General features: G+C 45.6%; 1 pseudogene across 1 annotated transcript; it reads left to right on the plus strand.

The window, feature by feature from the left end:
* The first annotated feature begins 9,504 nt into the window (after positions 1 to 9,504).
* LOC309976374 (leukocyte immunoglobulin-like receptor subfamily A member 2) lies at positions 9,505 to 11,573 on the plus strand (annotated as a pseudogene). Its single transcript has 5 exons — positions 9,505 to 9,579; positions 10,204 to 10,351; positions 10,456 to 10,517; positions 11,031 to 11,433; positions 11,519 to 11,573. The product of its transcript is annotated as a leukocyte immunoglobulin-like receptor subfamily A member 2 (transcript).
* Positions 11,574 to 11,834: the final 261 nt, after the last annotated feature.

Here is an 11,834-nt window from a genome sequence, read left to right on the forward strand (position 1 = left end):
ACTGCAGGCCAGCCTCCCCAACTCTGAAGGCACTCCAGCCGTGTGGCTGACAGGGTCTTGGTGCTCCAGCCGGGTGTCAGGCCTGAGCCTCTGAGGTGGGAGAGCTGAGTTCAGAGACCACCAGAGACCTCCTGGCCCCATGAAATATCGATCGGTGAGAGCTCTCCAAGAGATCTCCGTCTCAACGCTAAGACACAGCTCCACTCAACGACCAGCAAACTACAGTGCTGGACACCCCATGCCAAACAACTAGCAAGACAGGAACACAACCTCACCCATTAGCAGAGAGGCTGCCTAACATCATACTAAGCTCACAGACACCCCAAAACACACCACCAGACATGGTCCTGCCCACCAGGAAGACAAGATCCAGCCCCATCCACCAGAACACAGGCACCAGTCCCCTCTACCAGGAAGCCTACACAACCCACTTACCAACCTTACCCACTGGGGGCAGACACCAAAAACAATGGGAACTATGAACCTTCAGCCTGCAAAAAGGAGACCCCCAACACACTAAGTTAAGCAAAATGAGAACACAGAGAAATACACAGCAGATGAAAGAGCAAGGTAAAAACCCACCAGAGCAAACAAATGAAGAGGAAATAGGCAGTCTACCTGAAAAATAATTCAGAGTAATGATAGGAGAGATGATCCCAAATCTTGGAAATAGAATGGAGAAAATACAAGAAACGTTTAACAAGGATCCAGAAGAACTAAAAAGCAAACAAACAATGATAAACAACACAATAAATGAAATTTAAAATTCTCTAGAAGGAATCAATAGCAGAATAACTGAGGCAGAAGAATGGATAACTGATCTGGAAAATAAAATAGTGGAAATAACTACTGCAGAGCAGAATAAAGAAAAAAGAATGAAAAGAATTGAGGACAGTCTCAGAGACCTCTGGGACAACATTAAACGTACCAACATTCAAATTATAGGAATCCCAGAAGAAGAAGCGAAAAAGAAAGGGACTGAGAAAATAGGTGAAGAGATTATAGTTGAAAACTTCCCTAATATGGGAAAGGAAATAGTCAATCAAGTCCACGAAGCACAGAGAGTCCCATACAGGATAAATCCAAGGAGAATCATGCCAAGACACGTATTATTCAAACTATCAAAAATTAAATACAAAGAAAAATACTAAAAGCAGCAATGGAAAAGCAACAAATAACATACAAGGGAATCCCCATAAGGTTAACAGCTTAACAGTTTCAGCAGAAACGCTGCAGGCCAGAAGGGTGGCAGGACATATTTAAAGTGATGAAAGGGAAAAACTTACAACCAAGATTACTCTACCCAGCAAGGATCTCATTCAGATTCCACAGAGAAATTAAAACCTTTACAGACAAGCAAAAGCTAAGAGAATTCAGCACCACCAAACCAGCTTAACAACAGATGCTAAAGGAATGTCTCTAGGCAGGAAACACAAGAGAAGGAAAAGACCTACAATAACAAACCCAAAACAATTAAGAAAATGGTAATAGGAACATACATATCGAAAATTACCTTAAATGTAAATGGACTGAATGCTCCAAACAAAAGACACAGACTGGCTGAATGGATACAAAAACAAGACCCATATATGCTATCTACAAGAGACCCACTTCAGACCTAGGGACACATACAGATGAAAGTGAGGGGATGGAAAAAGATATTCCATGCAAATGGAAATCAAAAGAAAGCTGGAGTAGCAATTCTCATATCAGACAAAACAGACTCTAAAACAAAGACTATTACAAGAGACAAAGAAGGACACTACATAATGATCAACGGATCAATCCAAGAAGAAGATATAACAATTATAAAGACTTATGCACCCAACACAGGAGCACCTCAATACATAAGGCAAATATTAACAGCCACAAAAGGGGAAAGCGACAATAACACAATAATAGCAGGGGACTTTAACACCCCACTTTCGCCAACGGACAGATCAACCAAAATGAAAATAAATAAGGAAACACAAGCTTTAAATGATACATTAAACAAGATGGACTTAATTGATATTTATAGGACATTCCATCCAAAAACAACAGAATACACTTTCTTCTCAAGTGCTCATGGAACATTATCCAGGATAGGTCATATCTTGGGTCACAAATCAAGCCTTGGAAAATTTAAGAAAATTGAAATTGTATCAGGTATCTTTTCCGACCACAACACTATGAGACTAGATATCAATTACAGGAAAAAAACTGTAAAAAAATACAAACACATGGAGGCTAAACAATATGCTACTAAATAACCAAGAGATCACTGAGGAAATCAAAAAACACCTAGAAACAAATGACAATGAAAACACGATGGCCCAAAACCTATGGGATGCGGCAAAAGCAGTTCTAAGAGGGAAGTTTATAGCAGTAAAATCCTACCTCAAGAAACAAGAAAAATCTCAAATAAACAACCTAACCTTACACCTAAAGCAATTAGAGAATGAAGAACAAAAACAACCCAAAGTTAGCAGAAGGAAAAAAATCATAAAGATCAGATCAGAAATAAATGAAAAAGGAATGAAGGAAATAATAGCAAAGATCAATAAAACTAAAAGCTAGTTCTTTGAGAAGATAAACAAAATTGATAAACCATTAGCCAGACTCATCAAGAAACAAAGGGAGAAGACTCAAATCAATAGAAGTAGAAATGAAAAGGAGAAGTAACAACTGACACCACAGAAATACAAAGGATCATGAGAGATTACTACAAGCAACTCTATGCCAATAAAATGGACAACCTGGAAGAAATGGACAATTTCTTATAAAAGCACAACCTTCCGAGACTGAACCAGGAAGAGACAGAAAATATAAACAGATCAATCACAGGCACTGAAATTGAAACTGTGATTTAAAATCTTCCAATAAACAAAAGCCCAGGACCAGATGGCTTCACAGGCAAATTCTATCAAACATTTAGAGAAGACTCAACACCTATCCTTCTCAAACTCTTCCAAAATATAGCAGAGGGAGGAACAATCCCAAACTCATTCTATGAGGCCACCATCACCTTGATGTTATAAAAAAAGCAAACTACAGACCAATATCATTGATGAACATAGATGCAAAAATCCTCAACAAAGTACTAGCAAACAGAATCCAACAGCACAGTTAAAGGATCATTCACCATGATCAAGTGGGGTTTATCCCAGGAATGCAAGGATTCTTCAATATACGCAAATCAATCAATGTGATATACGATATTAACAAATTGAGGGATAAAAACCATATGATCATCTCAATAAATTCAGAAAGAGCTTTTGACAAAGTTCAACACCCATTTATGATAAAAACTCTCCAGAAAGTAGCCATAGAGGGAACTTACCTCAACATAAGAAAGGCCATATATGACAAACCCACAGCCAACATCATTCTCAATGATGAAAAACTGAAATCATTTCCACTAAGATCAGGAACGAGACAAGGCTGCCCACTCTCACCACTCTTATTCAACATAGTTTTGCAAGGTTTAGCCACAGCAATCAGAGAAGAGAAATAAATAAAACAAATCCAAATCGGAAAAGAAGTAAAGCTGTCACTGTTTGCAGATGACATGATACTATACATAGAGAATCCTAAAGATGCTACCAGAAAACTACTAGAGCTAATCAGTGAATTTGGTAAAGTAGCAGGAGACAAAAATTAATGCACAGAAATCTCTTGCATTCCTATACACTAATGATGAAACATCTGAAAGAGAAATTAAGGAAACATTCCCATTTACCATTACAACAAAAAGAATAAAATACCTGAGAGTGAACCTACCTAAGGAGACAAAAGACCTGTATGCAGACAACTATAAGACACTGATGAAATAGATTAAAGATGATACAAACACATGGAGAGACATACCATATTCTTGGATTGGAAGAATCAACATTGATAATGACTATACCACCCAAAGCAATCGACAGATTCAATGCAATCCCTATCAAACTACCAATGGCATTTTCCACAGAACTAGAACAAAAAAGTTCACAGTTTGTATGAAAAACAAAAGACACGGAATAGCCAAAGCAGTCTTGAGAAAGAAAAACGGAGCTGGAGGAATCAGACTCCTTGACTTCAGACTATACTACAAAGCTACAGTAATCAAGACAGTATGGTATTGGCACAAAAACAGAAATATAGATCAATGGAACAGGATAGAAAGCCCAGAGATAAACCCACACACATATGGTCACCTTACCTTTGATAAAGGAGGCAAGAATATACAATGGAGAAAAGACAGCCTCTTCAATAAGTGGTGCTGGGAAAACTGGACAGCTACATGTAAAAGAATGAAATTAGAACACTTCCTAACACCATACACAAAAATAAACTCAGGATGGATTAAAGTCCTAAATGTAAGGCCAGACACTATAAAACTCTTAGAGGAAAACACAGGCAGAACACTCTATGACATAAATCACAGCAAGATCCTTTTTGACCCACCTCCTAGAGAAATGGAAATAAAAACAAAAATTAACAAATGGGACCTAGTGAAACTTAAAAGCTTTTGCACAGCAAAGGAAACCATAAACAAGACAAAAAGACAACCCTCAGAATGGGAGAAAATATTTGCAAATGAAGCAACTGACAAAGGATTAATCTCCAAAATATATAAGCAGCTCATGCAGCTCAATATCAAAAAAACAAACAATCCAATCCAAAAAAGGGCAGAAGACCTAAATAGACATTTCTCCAAAGAAGACATACAGGTTGCCAACAAACACAGGAAAGGATGCTCAACATCACTAATCATCAGAGAAATGTAAATCAAAACTACAATGAGGTATCACCTCACACCAGTCACAATGGCCATCATCAAAAAATCTACAAACAATAAATGCTGGAGAGGGTGTGGAGACAAGGGAACCCTCTCGCACTGTTGGTGCGAATGTAAATTGATACAGCCACTATGGAGAACAGTATGGAGGTTCCTTAAAAAACTAAAAGTAGAACTACCATATGTCCCAGCTATCCCACTACTGGGCATATACCCTGAGAAAACCATAATTCAAAAAGAGTCATGTACCACAATGTTCACTGCAGCACTACTTACAAGAGCCAGGACATGGAAGCAACCTAAGTGTCCATCGACAAATGAGTGGATAAAGAAGATGTGGCACATATATACAATGGAATATTACTCAGCTATAAAAAGAAACGAAATTGAGTTATTTGTAGTGAGGTAGATGGACCTAGAGTCTGTCATACAGAGTGAAGTAAGTCAGAAAGACAAAAACAAATACCATATGCTAACACATATATATGGAATCTAAAAAAGAAAAGGTTCTGAAGAACCTAGGGGCAGGACAGGAATAAAGACGCAGATGCAGAGAATGGACTTGAGGACACGGGGAGGGGGTAGGGTAAGCTGAGACTAAGCGAGAGGGTGGCATTGACATATATTCACTACCAAATGTTAAATAGATGGCTAGTGGGAAGCAGCCTCATAGCACAGGGAGATCAGTTCATGCTTTGTGACCACATAGAGGGCTGAGATAGGGAAGGTGGGAGGGAGTCGCAAGAGGGAGGGGATATGGGGATATACGTATACACATAGCTGATTCACTTTGTTATACAGCAGCAACTAACACAACAATGTAAAGCAATTATACTCCAGTAAAGATGTTTAAAAAAAAAAAACACAAAACCACATGATCATCTCAATAGATGCAGAAAAAGCATTTCATAAAATTCAACATCCATTCATGATAAACACTCACCAAAGTGAGTACAAAGGGGACATATCTCAACATAATAAAAGCTATTTTGGATAAACCCACAGCCAACATAATACTCAATGGTGAAAAGCTGAAAGCCTTCCAGCTGAATTGTGGAACAAGACAAGGATGCCCACTCTCACCACTTCTGTCCAACATAGTTTTGCAAGTCCTAGCCACAGCAATCAGACAAGGAAAAAGAAAAAGGTATTCAAATTGGAAGCAAAGAGGTAAAACTGTCATTGCATGCAGATGGCATGATACTCCATATAGAAAACCCTAAAGACTCCACACAACAACTATTAGAACTGATAAGTTAATTCAGCAAGGTAGCAGGATACAAGATTAACACAGAGACATCTGTCGCTTTTCATTCCTCTAACAGTGAAATATCAGAAAAAATGTAAAAACTCAATCTCTTAAAATTGCATCAAAAATAAAATACCTAGGAGTAAACCTGATGAAGGAGATGAAAGACATATACTTTGAGAACTATAAAACATTGATAAAGGAAACTGAAGATAATTCAAAGAAATGGAAACATATCCCACGCTCTCAGATTGCAATAATTGATACAGGTAAAATGGCCATACTACCCAAAGCAATCTACAGATTTAACACAAGACCTATCAAATTACCCATGACATTTTTCACAGAACTAGAACAAATAATCCTAAAATTTATATGGAACCACAGAAGACCCAGAATTGCAAAAACAATCCTGAGGAAAAAGAACAAACCTGGGGGCATAACCCTCCCAGACTTCAGACAATACTACAAAGCTACAGTAATCAAAAGAGAATGATACTGGCACAAAAACAGACCCAAGGATCAATGGAACAGATGTGAGAGCCCAGAAATAAACCCATACACCTATGGTCAATTTTAGTACTCGACAAAGGAGGCAAGAATATACAATGGAGAAAAGACAGTCTCTTCAACAAGTGGTGCTACGCAAACCAGACAGCTGCGTGTAAAAGAATGAAATTAGAACATTCTCTAACACCATATACAAAAAAAAATTCAAAATCAATTAAAGACCTAAATGTAAGACCAGATACTATAAAACTCCTAGGGAAAAACATAGGCACAACACTCTTTGACATAAATCACAGCAATATTTTTTTTGGATCCGTCTCTTTAGAGTAATGGAAATAAAAAATATATATAAACAAATGGGGTCTAATTAAACTTAAAAGCTTTTGCCCAGCAAAGGAGACTGTAAACGAAATGAAAAGACGGCCTACTCACTGAGAGAAGTATCTGCAAACGATGGGACCAACAAGGGATTAATTTCCAAAATATACAAACAGCTCATGGAGCTGAATATCAAAAAACAAACTACCAACTTAAAAATGGACAGAAGACCTAAACAGACATTTCTCCAGAAGACATACAGATGGCCAACAGGTACATGAAAAGACGGTCTACATCACTAATTATTAGAGAAATGCAAACCAAAACCACAGTGAGGTTATCACCTCCACCGGTCAGAACGGCCATCATCAAAGTCTACCAATAATAAATGCTGGAGAATGGGTGGCGAAAAGGGAACCCTCCTACACTGTTGGTGGGAATATAAATTGGTGCAGCCACTATGGAGAACAGTATGGAGGTCTTTTAAAAAACTAAAAATAGGGCTTCCCTGGTGGTGCAGTGGTTAAGAATCTGCCTGCCAATGCAGGGGACACGGGTTTGAGCCCTGGTCCGGGAAGATCCCACAGGCCGCGAAGCAACTAAGCCTATGAGCCACAACTACTGAGCCTGCGCTCTAGAGCCCGCGAGCCACAACTACTGAAGCCCGCGCGCCTAGAGCCCGAGCTGCGCAACAAGAGAAGCCACCGCATTGAGAAGCCCGCGCACCGCAATGAAGAGTAGCCCCGCTCGCCTCAACTAGAGAAAGTCCGCAGGAAGCAACGAAGACCCAACGCAGCCATAAATAAATAAATAAATTTATTATTTAAAAAAAAAAAAAAGAGTTACTGTCTGGGGGACAAGAGGTGGGGAGGAGCAGAAACGACTCAGAGGTCTGGATGGAGAGGAATGACCAGAAGGTGCTGCTGTGGATAGAAACAAGGAAGTCAGAGAGGAAGGGTCTGTGAGAAACAAAACCGCGTTCCCAGTGCAGGAGGCAGGTGGTGGTTCCTCTGTGTGTCAGTTGACAGGATTACAAATATCCCACCCCCCCAGCCTCCTTCTGCCCTGGGGTCATCCGTTCTGTGACAGCCCCACCGGCTCCGCTAGACAAGCCAGGCAGACAGCGGAGGAGCCCTCAGTGCTTCACCCGCTTCCACCTCACATACAATGAACCCATCCAACAGCCCTGGCCCGAAGCCCCGCGAATCCATGACCCTGGTCCAGCACCACAGTCAAGCTCGGCGGCAGACTCAGGACTGGTCGCTGCAACCCAGCACCTCCTTCCTGGCTCTTCCACCCCAGGGCCTCACTCCCAGCTGAGGAATTTGATTCTCATGGCCCCAACCTGATCTACTGCAGGACCCTCCCCTAAAAATAATTCTTCCAGGGTCTCCACCTGCCTTCAAGTAAATTCCAAGTATCTCCACATGACATTCCCTGAGGCTGACGATCAGAAGGGGCTGACCTCTCAGGACCAGCGAAGCTAACTCCTACCTCAAAGCAAGCTCCTCCCAGTTAACCACCTCCCCTCCCAGACGCACACCTGAGTTCTCACCACACTTGTGTCTTCTCAAGGGGTCATCGTTGAGCCGATTATGAAAACCACAGACCCCTTTCCAAACCACCTAGAAGTCTTCCTGATTCATCCCACTCAACTGCGAATGTATTTTGTTGTAGGATTTGTGGAAGGGTTACAGAAGAAAACCTCATCGACCACTCAGATACTGACCCACTCATCACCTAGTGGTCAGATGGTGCTGGAGCTCTATCACTGTTTATTACCACCACAGTCCTCCCACAGTCCAATCCCTGCGGAGCGGCGACCATCTCAGCACAGCTGTGTGTTCATACCTTCCTTTCCGGAAAATTACCCTCTTGTCTCAAGGATAAAATCCAGGCACACTTGCAGGGTGCACTAGACGCTGTAGGACCAGGGCCCAGCATCCCCTGAACTCCAGTGCTCAGAACAGCTCCCCCTCTTCCCAGCCCAGGGTGCCGGCCCCTCACCACTCCTGTGCTAACCTCTATCAGCTTGGGTCTCTCCTTCTCCAGAAAGTCCCCGCACTTCCATCACAAGGTTGCTGGGCTTCCACCTGTCACTGTGCCTCACTGTTTTTCTCCTTCTGTACAACTGAACAAAACTAGACCCAAATTATTTATTGTCTAAATAGGTATTGTCTGGTGTCATCGTCAGAGCTCCCTGAGTCCAGGGAAAGAATCGGTCACCGTCACCAATGAATCTCATGTCTGGATATAGTAACTGCTCAATAAACGTTGGAAGGAAGGAACAAATTTTGCATTTTCAGCATCTCGGGAAAGGGAAGGGGCTTCTCCAAGGTCACACAGGTTCTATGAAAACCAAAATCAGAACTGGAACCAAGCAGTGCGCTGGGCGGTGCCACGCATGTCTCTCTTGCTTCCACAGTGTTTGGACTGAACAGACCCAAGGGCGCCCCTTCCTCCAGACTCGGACCACCCTCCAACCTTTTTTCCAGTCACAACCTTGGAATCACCCACTCAGCTCTCCTCGCCCTCCGGGACCAGCCAACACCATTTTCTGAGCTTAGCTCCTGGGGGCAGAAATTGTGGGGGAGGAAGGATGTGCTCAGCCCCAGATCTGACCCCAGAACTCAGGGCACAGACCAGGCCTGGAGCATCTATGATGTGTGCTGGGGGATGGGCGCTCACAGGGAACTCTCTCCCAGGGCTGAGTCAGGGCCCGTGGAACCAGGTCCAGGTAAGTGAGGCCCCCCAGACCTCCTGCTTCAACCCAACAACCCCCTGGTCATCTGGGGGGAACACAGCAGGTCTAAAATGATGCTGACCTGTCTGGGAGGGGCCTGGGGAATGACAGCTGGGGAAACTGACGGGAGAAGGGCACCCCTAACTCTTCAGGTCTGATCCCTTTCCAGGGGTCCTCCCCAAACCCTCCATCTGGGCTGACCCAGGTGTCATGGTCACCAAGGGAAGCCCTGTGACCATCTTGTCTCCGGGATCTCTGAGGGCTGATGTCTACCGTCTGTATAGAGAGAGGCCCTCTGGACTCTGGGAGGCTAAGGCCCCCAGGACTCCAGTAACAAGGCCAGTTTCCCCTTTGAATCCTCGAGCTCAAGCACTGCAGGGCAGTACCAGTGTGTCTATCACTGCAGGAAAGACAGGTCAGAGTGGAGTGACCCCCTGCCCCTGGTGGGGACAGGTAGGAGGGAGGACCCGGGTCCCCTCCCACTGCGGCAGCGTCCTTACAGGCAGAGGGAGCAGAGTGTGGGCTCAAGGGGACGGACGTCTCCCCTCACAGCCCACACCTGCGGTGAGCGGGGTGAAGGTCCCCTTTAACCCAGCCCCTTCCCCTCCCTCTCAGCAGCCGCGCCCTGTGGCGGCCTCAGGAGGGGGCGTGTCCCTGGCAGCTCACAGTTTGCAGCGGGCACTCTGCACCTGCTGAAGGAGGGAGGCGCTGACCCGCCCGACGCCGGACATCGAAGACCCATGGGAGGGGACAGGCCGTGTGCCCTGTGGGCCCCCTAAACTCCTCCCGTGGGGGAACCCGCGGATGCTATGATTCTCCCAGCTCCCTGCACATGTGTGGTCACACCCCAGTCACCCTCTGCATCGCCAGGTCACAGGTGAGGGCCCCCAGCCCCATCGTTTCCTGGACCCCTGACCTGAGCCTTGTGCCCAGTGAGCCCTGGGGTGATGGGGGGTCAGGGGCAGTGGCCTCCCGGGGCAGAACCACTGGCGGGAGGCCTGGGAGGGACCAGGAGAGCTCTCACTGTGCGTCCCCCTCGGTGCCACTGTCCCTTCTCTGCAGGGGTGTACAAGGAGCCCTCCCTCTCAGCGTAGCCGGGCTCTCTCGTGCTCCGTGGAGACAGCCTGATCGCCGGTGAGCAGCCCTTGTCCTGCCCCACGTCCTGACTGTGCTGTCAGGGTGCTGGGCCCAGAGCCACCCCTGGTGGTGATGGGGTCCTGGGAGGGGTCCTAGAGCAGTCTTGAGATAGGGCAGTGGTCCAGGGAGAGTGAGTGAGAAAAATGGAGCGGGTGCCGGGAGATAAGAGAGACCCACACAGAGGGGCTGAGAGCAGCTGAGAGGGGGTCACAGACAGGGTCCCTGGAGAGAGGATGGTGGTCCCTCAGCTCAGGGTCACCGGTGTGTTGGGGGTGGCTCTGTACACATCACGACCTTCCTCGCCCCAGGAATGTACAGGAAACCCTCCCTCTCAGCCCAGCTGGGGGCCTCAGAACCCTGCAGAGAGAACGTGACCCTGCAGTGTGGCTCTGAGGTCTGGTCCGATCCCCTCCATCTGTCCAAGGAGGGGTCACTCACTCCTCTCCAGCACCTTCGTCTGCAGGACACGGCTCCACCCTTTCAGAACAACTTCACCTTGAGTCCTGTGACCTCAGCCCACAGTGGGACCTACACGTGCTACAGCTCACTCAGCACCTCCCACTCCCTGAGGTCACAGCCCAGCGACCCCTGGAGCTCCTGCTCTCAGGCGAGGAGCCCTCTCCCCATATCCATCGAGGAGCCAGACCCTCGGCTCACAGCCCTGTCCCAGGGGAGCTCTGAGCTGGAGGAGAAGAAGGGGGACACAGGGACGTCAGCCACAGGTGGCCCCACCCCACGGAGGGAGGGACAATACAGGGGGAGTCCCTCTCCCTCTACTCCACTCACCCCACCCCAGGGTCCAGGCAGTGCTAGGTGTGTGCAGAAGGGAGACAGAAGAGCGGAAGCTCTGAACTTTGAGGGAAGACGTGGAGCTAAGAACAACATGAGGATCCAGACACGCGCCACATCCTCCTTCTGTCCTTGTTCCAAGCAGCACTGGGGGCCTGCAGACTCTCACCCACATGCACGAACGCCATGTCTGCTGAGTAACAGAGTCCTCTTAGCCTAGAAGAGACACAGTCTCCCGAGTCCTGGGCTGAACTTCTGTTAACCCTTCCCCACTAAACCTTTACAGAAGGGTCGCTTCCCACTGGACCTGGGGCTGGGAGTGG

The sequence above is a fragment of the Leucopleurus acutus genome (genome assembly GCF_964270905.1).
Source record: "Leucopleurus acutus genome assembly, chromosome: 20".
NCBI lineage: Eukaryota > Metazoa > Chordata > Mammalia > Artiodactyla > Delphinidae > Leucopleurus > Leucopleurus acutus.